Source organism: Musa acuminata, chromosome BXJ1-3 (assembly GCF_036884655.1).
Source record: "Musa acuminata AAA Group cultivar baxijiao chromosome BXJ1-3, Cavendish_Baxijiao_AAA, whole genome shotgun sequence".
NCBI classification, from domain to species: domain Eukaryota; kingdom Viridiplantae; phylum Streptophyta; class Magnoliopsida; order Zingiberales; family Musaceae; genus Musa; species Musa acuminata.
Genome location: NC_088329.1, coordinates 42,450,203 through 42,461,278, shown reverse-complemented (window position 1 = coordinate 42,461,278; position 11,076 = coordinate 42,450,203). Strand labels below are relative to the sequence as shown.

The 11,076-nt window shown below is 42.9% G+C and overlaps 1 long non-coding RNA gene across 1 annotated transcript; it reads right to left on the bottom strand.

Moving 5' to 3' along the window:
• Window positions 1-6,402: 6,402 nt before the first annotated feature.
• Window positions 6,403-10,960, bottom strand: LOC108952398 (uncharacterized). Its single transcript, XR_010494669.1, has 13 exons — window positions 10,699-10,960; window positions 10,301-10,555; window positions 10,085-10,208; window positions 9,849-9,974; window positions 9,649-9,716; window positions 8,750-8,861; window positions 7,921-8,412; window positions 7,557-7,728; window positions 7,344-7,455; window positions 7,162-7,249; window positions 6,964-7,068; window positions 6,808-6,880; window positions 6,403-6,715 (listed from the first exon to the last, which is right to left on the bottom strand). It is a non-coding gene; the product is annotated as an uncharacterized LOC108952398 (long non-coding RNA).
• Between the last annotated feature and the right edge of the window lie 116 nt (window positions 10,961-11,076).

Here is an 11,076-nt window from a genome sequence, read left to right as displayed (position 1 = left end):
CGAAAATGAGGCGAAAACATTTCTATAGACGACGGTCGGTGGGTAGTTGGGTAGACGTGTGGGAAAGATGTGTCAGCCAATTCGTGCCGCCAGCATCACCGTCCGATGTCAGATCAAACGGTTAGAGTGACTTAATTATGGGAAGCGGTACAGTATCAGCTTCGTGATTCGTACTGGCGATGGAACCACAATTTCAACCAATCATCGATAAGGTATCTGTGCGGGTTCGCGTTGGATGGGTAGATGACAATAAGATTCTTCCTTGATTATAAATTGGTCGTGCAATTACACGATGAATTTAGAAGTTGATAATTGTGACAATAAGGCTCCTCTTCTCTCGTAGCTTATATCAAACGACCATAGTTTTGCTAAGTAACATAAATAAGTTCGTATCTGTACAATAATGAAGGAGGAACTAAGGTTCGTCGTACCGTATCGTACTGACGTTTCGATCCGGGCTCGATACGGTATGGTACCAGTGTACCGAGAGATACACCATAGTGTACCGAGCGGTACACCTAGTGTACCAAATAATTTTATACTTTTTTTATATTGTAGCAATGCTATAATATAATACTGTAGCATTATAACAATATGAGCGGTATGCTTCGGTATGACAGACATTGGGAGGAACAAACCCTTGCAGCGACACGCCTCGCCTACCACCATGGAAGGGAAAAGCGCGAGCCGACGAGCAGCTGCTACAGTCCATGTCGAATCCCACGAAGAAGTAGCAAAGACGGCAGTAAAAGCAACGGAGCGTTCACATCATCGTCACACTAAACCATAGACCGGTGCTTCTCTCGCCCGATACTACTGACCACTACTAGCATTGATTTAGTGCTGCTGCTGGAGCGTGTCGTCGACGCCTTCGGCCAGGGGGCGGTACCACACCGTACGGTCCAGCGCGGACGGGCCACTCGCCGCGTTGGCTGCAGCGCCCGTATCTGCGGCGGGGCCGAAGACGCCCGGCACCACGCCGGGGCGCACCTGCTCCCCCTCGTTCCTGTCGTACGACGAAGCGTGCACTCACCTCTTCACCGACCGGCCGAACCTGGAAGAAGCGACGTCAGAGAGACGGCCAAGATGTGGTTCACTAGGCGCCTTCCGTAGTCTCCGGCGAGCACTCGCCCCTTCAGATCGGCTGCCATGCAAGGAAAAGATGAGAGAAGACAGGTGGGCGCGAGAGAAAGGTGAAGGGGCGAAGTGAGCGAGGAAGAAGACGCACGAAGAGGCGGAGACCGCTTGTCCATATATATATATATAAGGGGATCACAAGGACCTTTCACCACTCGCCGTGAACGGCGTCACTTGACGGAAGGGCCTCCGGCGAGAATCTCATTGTTCTGCATGTCCGATTCATAACGCCGTCACCAACGCATTGTTCTCAGGTGGGAGACGATTGATGATTTGAGTTGGGACATTGGTCTGTGTACGTGTGCGAGTAGAGGTGAGACAGGTGGGCTTGGCGTAGCTTTTGTGGGTCCCCCAAAGGTCGCCACTCGAAGGTGCGGTATATGGAAGTAAAATTATTGAAGATACCTAGCATCCTTTACAACATAGTTATGCGTTATTACTCTAATTTATTTTATTATATTGATCAATCAATATAAACAATCAATTTTATTTTATCATATCATTCGCTTTTAGATAGCCCGAGCGCGAAGGAGGTCTCAACCTTCCTCTCATCAGGGAGGTAGTTTTTGTGAACTTACGGTTCTTCATGACTTACAGTTCTTGAAAAATTCGTATAACTATGATTCAACTATGAGTGCACCACTCCTAGATCACTTGTGAACTAAGTATTACATCTTAACCAAGTTTGATTTGTAAGTCCCCTGATCCAATCAATATCCATTCGACCCTACACTTTGGTCCTTTTGCTTGTCATGTGATACTCTTGAGGCGTGATTTCATCTTCCACTCTTGAGGTGGAACATATCGCCCTCTCAAATGATGCCCAGCTCGTGATGCTATTTAATAGTATTCATTAGAGAATATTGGTACGTCGATATTATTTCGACGTGTAAACTTCTTGCCACTTGTTTTCAACTGTGCAAGGGGAGAAGTGGCTACTACTTAGTCACTCGGGAATTTAAAGTTAGTGGTGCCCCTTCCAACCATAAAGGAGCGCTTTTTTCTCATAGGTTTAGGTCGAGATTAAGGGTTCAATCTTAAAAAGTCTCCACACTAGAATAGATAACATGTCTCCCCTCTTGTTTGACAAGGAGGCAGGTTAAGAGGTTTGACTAAGGGACATACTCTCTTCTTTTGAGGTCATTCAAAAGATGGATGAGGATTGACTGATCGATATAAGTCTCAACTTGACTTCTTGGGATATAACCCAAACACTCTATCACTTCACCTTACCTCTCTTTTTAATCCTTTGTAAGCTTATGGTTTTGATCCTCTACAGGCATAAATCTACACTTCTTGAAGAGAAAGTGGCTTGGCTCCTTTTCGAGCACGGTAGTGGCCTCTTCGGTCCCGGCCATTACTTGCAAGTCGTCGCTCAAAGCATCGAGCTCAACTCGGCCTAGTCATCATGCAAACACCAATAAGCCGAAGAAGAAGCAAAAGATCATTATGAGAAAGGTGCCCCACCCCTGAAAGGATGAGAAACTTGAGAAGCCAATTCTAGAGAGGGAATCAAATGAAGTGCCTCCTACCTCCACAGCATTGATGCCTTCAGAGGGTCCCTAAAGTTCTAGATCTTATTCGGGGAAAAGAGAGGAGAGATAAAGGTCGATATTTGACTTATGTAAAGGCAAACCCCTGCTCTTTACCACTTTACAAATAGCCGACCTGTCACACCCGAGTCTAGGTGCATCGTTGTAATCGAGATAAGAGGATTTGTAGGAGGGGCAAAAAATGTGAGGCGATGTTACAGCTTTGAAACGGTACTATAGAGTTTCCTTACATTCGATGGTAGCGAAATAGATTTATCATTCCCCATCGAATGTTTTGATCGATACCTACTACTACAATGAAGTACTAGTAAGTTAAGTCATGGCTAGCCTCTTTAGTATTGCATCGCTCTTCTACTTGTCTTTGATTTTGATTTATAGCACCACTACTACATAACAACCCTTATTGATTATGTACGAGATGCTGACTCAGTCATTCACTAGTAGTCCCTTATAATTGATGATCTTCAAGAAGAGATCAAAGGGTTGAAGGAGGGAAGAGCCCCCTTAGTTGTTGTCAAGGAGGAGGCATAGGGGGCTGAGCAACGCCTCGCCGACTTCGCCAAGTAGCTGAAAGCAGTCCGGAGCAATAAATGGGACATGGAGGATGAGTTATCGAAACTCAATCAAGAGCTGGATTCGATGACTGGATTCGATGAGGATATGCAACTTAGAGTTTACTAAGTAAGTCATGGCGGCCAACGAGCAAGTCGTGATAGCCAATGAGCAAGTTATGAGTACCACCGAGTAGGTTTAGAATTTAAAGGAAGTGTTGGAGGTTGAGCGGCACATGATGTTAAAGTATCAAGCGAAGGCAATCATCGATTATAAGATGTCCACCAGGTTTAGGAGGGTCTAGAGAGGTTAAAGGTTATCTTATATTAGTTTGGATGCCAAATCACTATAGTCTGTTTCAAAATGAGGTACCCTAGGCTGGAGCTTAAGGAAGATCCGTTCACTGATTACCCTAAGGATTAAAACATCCCGATGGTGCCCGAGGTATCTTTTGATGATAGTTTGGACTCACCACCTCATCATGATGCCTAAGTTGTCATTTCCCTTTATACTAGATTTTTTGAGTCATCGAGTTACTCTACTTGACTGGTTCATTGTATCGGGTGTGTTCGCCCTATCATCTTTCTATTTTGATAGGTAAAGGTTTTACTTTAGATATAGAGGTATAGCTGAGTCGATGTAATTCCTTTTAAAGTACTAAAGTTTTTTTTTTTCAATTCGCAACACTGGCATATGGAGGATACACTTTATAATTGACCCTATGAGCATGGTAGAATGCTCAAATCTTGGGGTGTAGTCTCCTTATCTTGATCCCGAGAGATATCTTAAAGGTAAAAAAATTTGAAGTTTGTAATTTGCCACATCCTGAGTAGTGCCACTCCTTATATTGTCTCAAGGCAACATGTTTTGTCTCGGACAACCTCGATGACTTAATACGACCCTTTCCAGTTCGGTGCCAACTTCTCCCGGGACCTAATGGGGTTGTTAACTTCTACTTTACAAAACACTAGGTCCCTTAGTCTAACTCCTCGAGGGTAAACACATTGATCATACAACTTGGCCATCGTCTTTTTATATCTCAATGCTCTTAGGTGTGCTTTTGCTCTGATCTCATTAATTATGTCAAATCTGGCTTGAAGTTCTGTTTTAGATGTTTCCTCGTTAGAGCTCTAGTGTTGGAAAGACTATCTTGGGTAATAAGACAGCCTTGATGCCAAGAGCTAAGCTGAATGAAAATTTTTCTGACCCAATCTTATGTGTCATCCGAGAGGCCCATAAGATGTTTGGTAGGTTATCCACCTAAGTACCCTTTGCTCCAATGACCCATTTCTTTAACCTCTTGAGAATGACTCGGTTGGTGACTTTAGAAAGACCTTTAGTCCGAGGATAGGCCACCAAGCTGCTTTGAGTTGAATTCTGTAAGATTGATTGAACTCTTTGAACCTCACATTGTTGAATTGAGTCCTCTTGTCAATGATGAGGGCTCTCGGGATTCAAAAGTAGATTATAATATTGTTCCATACAAATCCTTCAACCTGCTTCTCGATGAGTGATGCTAGTGGCTCAGCTTCCACTAATTTCAACAAAGTCTCTCATATGATAAGAAACCTTCGTTAGCCCGAGGATGGTAGAAAGGGTTCGAGGAGGTCTATACCCCATTATGTAAAGGGCCATCTGTAGTCGATCATGTTCAAATGGACTATTGGTTGATGTTATATTCGAGTAAGCCTCTAGCACCTGTGACATCTTTAGGCATAACCTATTGCATTCTTGCGCAACATCAACCAGTAGAACCCCTGTCGAAATACTTTGAAGACAAGGGTCCGTCCACTAATGTGCTCCCCACAGATACTGTCATGCATTTCGGCGAGCACCCTCTCGGCCTATTGGGGTGTCAGCACTACGTCAGGTGGGGGAACCTCGATAGGCATTAGTGCTAGCGACGGTTAAACTATTGATCGCGAATGAGTTGGTGGTGTTACTTATTGGGTTAGTTAGGGCAAAAGTTGGTCAACGACTTGTATTATGCTCGTCAGCGTCTGCACCTGTAGGGTGAGCTTCAAGAAAACCTCAGTAAAAATGAGTAGGTGGCTCGGGATCATTCTCGGGGGTGGGAGGCCTGGGTCATTAAATTTGTGCCAATACTGCATCAGTGTTTGTATAGAGGTAGATGCATTCATATGCATAAAGGGTCGCAATTGCCACCCCTGAATACTACGAGTCAGGTGTAGAGCTTCCTCGCTCAAGTGTTCGTTGAGAGAGGTTGGCGGACAAGCATTCCTGCAACATCGAGCTCTCCTTCTAGGGAAAAAATGATGAGGGATAATGTCGTTAATGTCTTGGTCAATCCAATATAGTCAAGACTCATATGTAAAGAGTTGTCCGATGTGCCTTCGAGGTAAAAATATTGAGCTCTCGAGGTATCACCTACACGAAGTTCGAGGTTAGGAGAGATTTCTCGACCCGATCACTTCGACGCTCAAGTTAGTAATCCGAGGTGTTTGAGTGCAGACACGAGTAGTCCAAAGAAATCAATCCCTCATCATCGTAGTGAAGATGAGCTTTTATACCTGGTCTCAAAGTGATGAAATATTCTACGATGAGGTAGTCTTTAACTACCCCCATGGTCCTCCCTTGGCGTCTGATCCACATGGGCGACAAGAAAGGGATAACCCCAAATTGTTTGCCTTAGACTTTTGTCCAAGGCGTGCAGGCGAATGTATAGTGATCTGAAACTTTTTCTCTCACCGAGGGCTTTATGTGACGATTACGTATTAGATGATGATTAGCTGATAGTATTATATTCTATTATAATCTAAAAAAAAAAAAGAATAGACCGAATTCACGACACAACAACCAACCAACCAGGAGACTGAGGGAAGATGACGAAGGTTTTGCTAACACGATTAAAGAGCTGTGGTTGATATCTTGACAAAGCATTCGACAACGCCTTGAAGTATTGCTACACTCTTCCGTCAAATTGTCTATGGGAGTTCCTCTTTTGATTGTGACTGAGAAGGTTTTACTCCTGATTTACTTTGTCCGATTTGCAGTAATACGAACGGAGAAGAATATAAGCTAAGTTTTCATTTATAGACTTTTACCTTTTTTTTGGAAAAAAAAAGGATGAACTTTAGGATTGCAATTTTGATAATACTACCCCCACGATACCAGAGAACACAATCGTAAACAGGGCTTGGATGCTATAACCTTTGAACAGATCCCATGCGATGCTTGTTTAATTGGACTACAAACCCAAAGCAATAAATGTTGATGGCTACGCTCAGTCACTGTAATGGATTCATCGACTCCTTGAATGATGAGAGGCCTCAAAGAGAACATACAACGTTTCAACGCTGGAAATGATTCATCAGAGCTTTTTCTATTGCCAAAGATCTCTTACATCTACTTTGTCTGGGGATTCTCCGGTGCTTAAAACAAGTGTGGTGAGCCACACTGTGGCAAGGTGGGACTGCAACATGTCGCGAGTCCACCTTGGTCGCCAAGATGATCTGACAATTTAAAGGATGATTTATCAATGTAGTAATGTCCGCAGTCACACAAACTAAAACATGTTTAGAAAAGGAAATTAATGGGTGTTTACCACTTTGTTGTTGCGCTTCCATGGTTCCTCCATTGGAATCCGACAGAGTTCAGTTTTGGTTTTCTGCACCAGCCTGCATAGCATTTGAGCACCATATAATTTAGTTGATGTCATACCAGTTCAAGTTAATGTACCCAAGGTGTTGTTTGTATTCACTCTGCTGTGAAGGAAGCTGTTCAAGCTCCAAGCTGTGGAGCCACATTGCCTGCGGATCACTGCACCTATGTTCATCGGATTCTAGTTCACATTCTTGCATAGAATCTAGAAAACAGATCAGGATATGCTCTCTTAATAATGTGTATGGCCACATGCACATGAATACACTGCTGCTGACAAGAAACTAGTAGTTTTTACTCTGTTTTTGTGCTCCAATCGTATTAGGCATCCCCACAACTCTCTCCAACCAGTTCCAATTTTGGTATGCCTCATAGACAAGCTTGACCTGCACAAAATTTAGACCCCCACATAAATAATTCTTTCCCTGCATGCTAATCATGGTAAATAAATCGATTCTAAGTCACGCTGTTACTCTTGACCTTACAAACTTCGCAAATAGGGTTCAACTTGAGAGAGAAATTTATCTCCCATTCTGCAGGTCCTTGCATGTCTTATTGTTTCTTCCCACTTCTTGTCTGACATATTTATAATCTGATTGACAGAGAGAAATTTATCTCATAAATGCATAAAGCACTGATTAAGATATTCAAAATTTTGAAGGCTTGGAATTGCTTGAGTTTTGGCTTACGTACATCTCAGAGGCGTTGCAGAGGTGTTGCCGATCAACAATTGAAAGCTTCAAGAAATCATGCACGGCCTTAATTCCAGCAGCATCCAGCCTCCTGTGAAATGCTCCATTCCTGCTAATATTGAGTAGCCTCCATGCTTCGTGATCAAGAGATGGGGGATGCGACTTCTGATTCACTGGAAGAAATACAAAGAAAGGCAACGGTTAATCAATAAAGCACTGTAGAGACTATAAATCTTGCTATCTTGCTTCCGTGTTTTCTAAGTGAGGATATATATTATCAAATACTTGTTCCTTCCAGGAGAAATCAGATATACAAAAATAACAAAGTACAGCTATCACTAACAAAGCACAAACACTAGACTTACATTTGCTTCGATGATCTAAAACCTGGAAACTATCTGTTATCGCTACTTTAATCCTTGGTCCTGCATAGCTGCCCGGAGAAACACAGACTCCTAGTCTAAATTTCCTGGCCTTTACCCAACTCGAGTTATCAGTGACCTGAAGTGTTCCAAAGGAAGCTATGCCTTGATGTAATGTGGCCTTGCTCTCTTCTAGAAGCAATGATCTCCTACTCTTCCGTTCTTCTGATATGCTGCTTTGAACTCGTCAGTGTTCCAGTCCTGACTATTTTCTCTGGGGAAATCTCCATCAAGGACCACTATTTCTACTTTGATAGGTGAGTGAAGCGAAAATACAGAACTCTGACCATGTTTGATTTGCATGAGGGAAACTTGGAGTTGATTATGATCATCGTATTTTATCACATCTTTGTTGAAGATTGGAAGTAAGAGTTTCTCTTTGTGAAGACAAGTTGCAAGTCTGATGCTGGCTGGACATCTTCGGTAGGCACAGATCTGCAGTAAAATTTGGTCCCTCCCGAGTTAAATAACAAACAGTAACACAAAATTCTCCTATGCCAGCAAACATTAACTGTTTGTTAACCAATTGGACCTTGGACTACAAGTTTGCATCCCTCTGTCTTTGAAGAGTTCCTAAGTTCAAATACTTGTGGCAGTGGTTTCAGGTGTTAGTCCTAATTGGACAATAAAAACCAAAGAGAAGAAAAAAATGACCAAGGTGATGGTCTAGATGGACAATGGCTCCCTCCATTTTTATTAAAAATTACAGAGATACAGTAAATACTTTATAATCAACATGATTGCACAAAAGTTAGGGTTTTACATGTCCTACCTTGGCAACTGACTAGTGTGAGCAATCCTGCTGTGCCGTTTGCTTGCTGGCACATGATATTGTCAGTTTGATTTAAAATTTGAGGAATCGCATGCTCCAGTTTCTCATTCATCTATATCAATTAGATAATGTTTTAAGAAACATTATGGAATGTAATTGATAGAATGAACTGTTTGAGCAATTTAAATAACCGCTGATACAAAATATTGAAAACTTCAGGAATCATGCGCTTCAGCTCCTCTTGCACTGATAGCACACAGATCAAACATGAATGAGCAAGCAATATTTTACAAGTGTTTTGACATATTTGAAATATGACCACTTATAAAATGCAGTATGCATCCCTAGAGAAAGTTATTGAATAATAACATAAGCTTGGATTTCCTACTGAACACAAGCTTTGGACCAACTGTGCTCAAAATTAAGGAAAAAAAGAAGAGGAAGGTGAGTCAGTAATTATTCCATAAAATTTTAGCATCGATTAAAAAGATACCATACCACTTTCTGAACCAAATCAGCTATTGCCATGCCAAAGTTACACCACTCTCAGAGCTTATGAAAGCTCTCTGCCCAGTAAATGGAGACAGAAATCAGAAAAACCTTGCTCTTATGCGATTATAATAAATGAAGCTGATCGCATAATCCACTAAATGCAAAAATCCTTATAAAATTAGCAAAAATATATTTGAAATATAGCGCACAACAGATCAAACCTACGTTCACTTATAAAATGCAGTATGCATCCCTAGAGAAAGTTATTGAATAATAACACAAGCTTGGATTTCCTACTGAACACAAGCTTTGGGCCAACTGTGCTCAATATTAAAGAAAAGAAGAAGAGGAAGGTGAGTCAGTAATTATTCCATACAATTTTAGCATCGATTAAACAGATACTGTACCACTTTTCGAACTGAATCTTCCATTGCCATGTCAAAGTTACACCACTCTCGGAGCTTGCAAAAGCTCTCTGCCCAGTAAATGGAGACGGAAGTCAGATAAACCTCGATCTTATGCGGTCATAATAAATGAAACTGATTGCATAATCCACTAAATGCAAAATCCTTCTTGCGTACTCTGTAAATCTGATAAAAAAACATACATAATCAAACAGGCAGAGATATGGAGCTTTAAGCAGAAAGTGGTTGTGTTAACAGATTGCTTAGGCTTCCGAAGAAGAACTAGTCCTGATCCGCGTGGCCTCCGGATGATCCAACTTACTTATTCTCTGCAATCAAACTCGATAGGATAAGGTCAGGACAAATCGAATGAAAGAAAGAGGGGAGGAGAAGAACAAAACGTAATGAGAAGGGAGAAAGGATGAGTCTACAGTCATACAAGGAAGCGTCGCAGCAGAGCTTCATGCTCTTTCTACTTCCTTGATGAAATTTCACGATGATTGTGGGGTTCATCGACGAAGAAGTTACCTCTTGCGAATGGCGAAGGAGTGTCTCTGTTTTTTCTTTTTCATAGAGGAAAAATACTATGGTTAGCATATGTAACGGTTGTAGTCCTGCGCGGCTCGTGAGCAGGAGGTGCATGAACGAAACCCACCACCGATGACAAAGAGAGAAGGGGAGATGGATGATATCCGTGAAGGAGGTGTAGCGCTGCGTGCTTCCAATCGAAAAGCTTACGAATTGTCGGTTCTGAACTCCTCCTTCCCGGACACCTCCAAAACGCGGTGCTTCCTCTTCAGAGGGTGCCTCCGGATGCAGAGCAGCGATTCCCACATGTTGCGGTTCAGCGAGTCGCCCACGAACACCAATCTTTTCCCCCTCAACGCTCTGCATCTTCTTCCCCTTCAGCCTAAAGGAATACGGTAGCATATGTACAAGTTACGATGCCATTGCACAAACCATCTCTCATCTTTCATGCCAGTGCCACTCGATGAAAGATGAAAGAATAGGTTCTGATGGTGACCTAAATGTGTGAGAGCGACAGAGTCTCACGTTGCGCAGGTCGTGGACCGATGGAAACCCCTAGGGCATGGCGGGATCGGATCCGAGGGAGAGAGACGTCTGCGTCCGACAGGGGGGCAGTATGACGTCGGAGTCGAGGGTGCGTGCGTCGGAACGCCACGGTCCAGAGCTGGGTGGAGCCGAGAGCACCAACGCCGGCCTCCCCTCGGGTTCCCTTCTCAATTCTAGGCTTTCGATCGCGCTGGGTGCCGAGTTCGGGCCACTAGAATCGAAGGCCTATTTGGAGCGTTCCCATGCCATTATATGAGCTGCGTGAGTATACTTGTTGAAGATGCTTGGCATCCTTTCCAACGAAGTTATTGAGTTGTTGCTCTATTTTATTATATTATATGGATCAATCAATCTAAG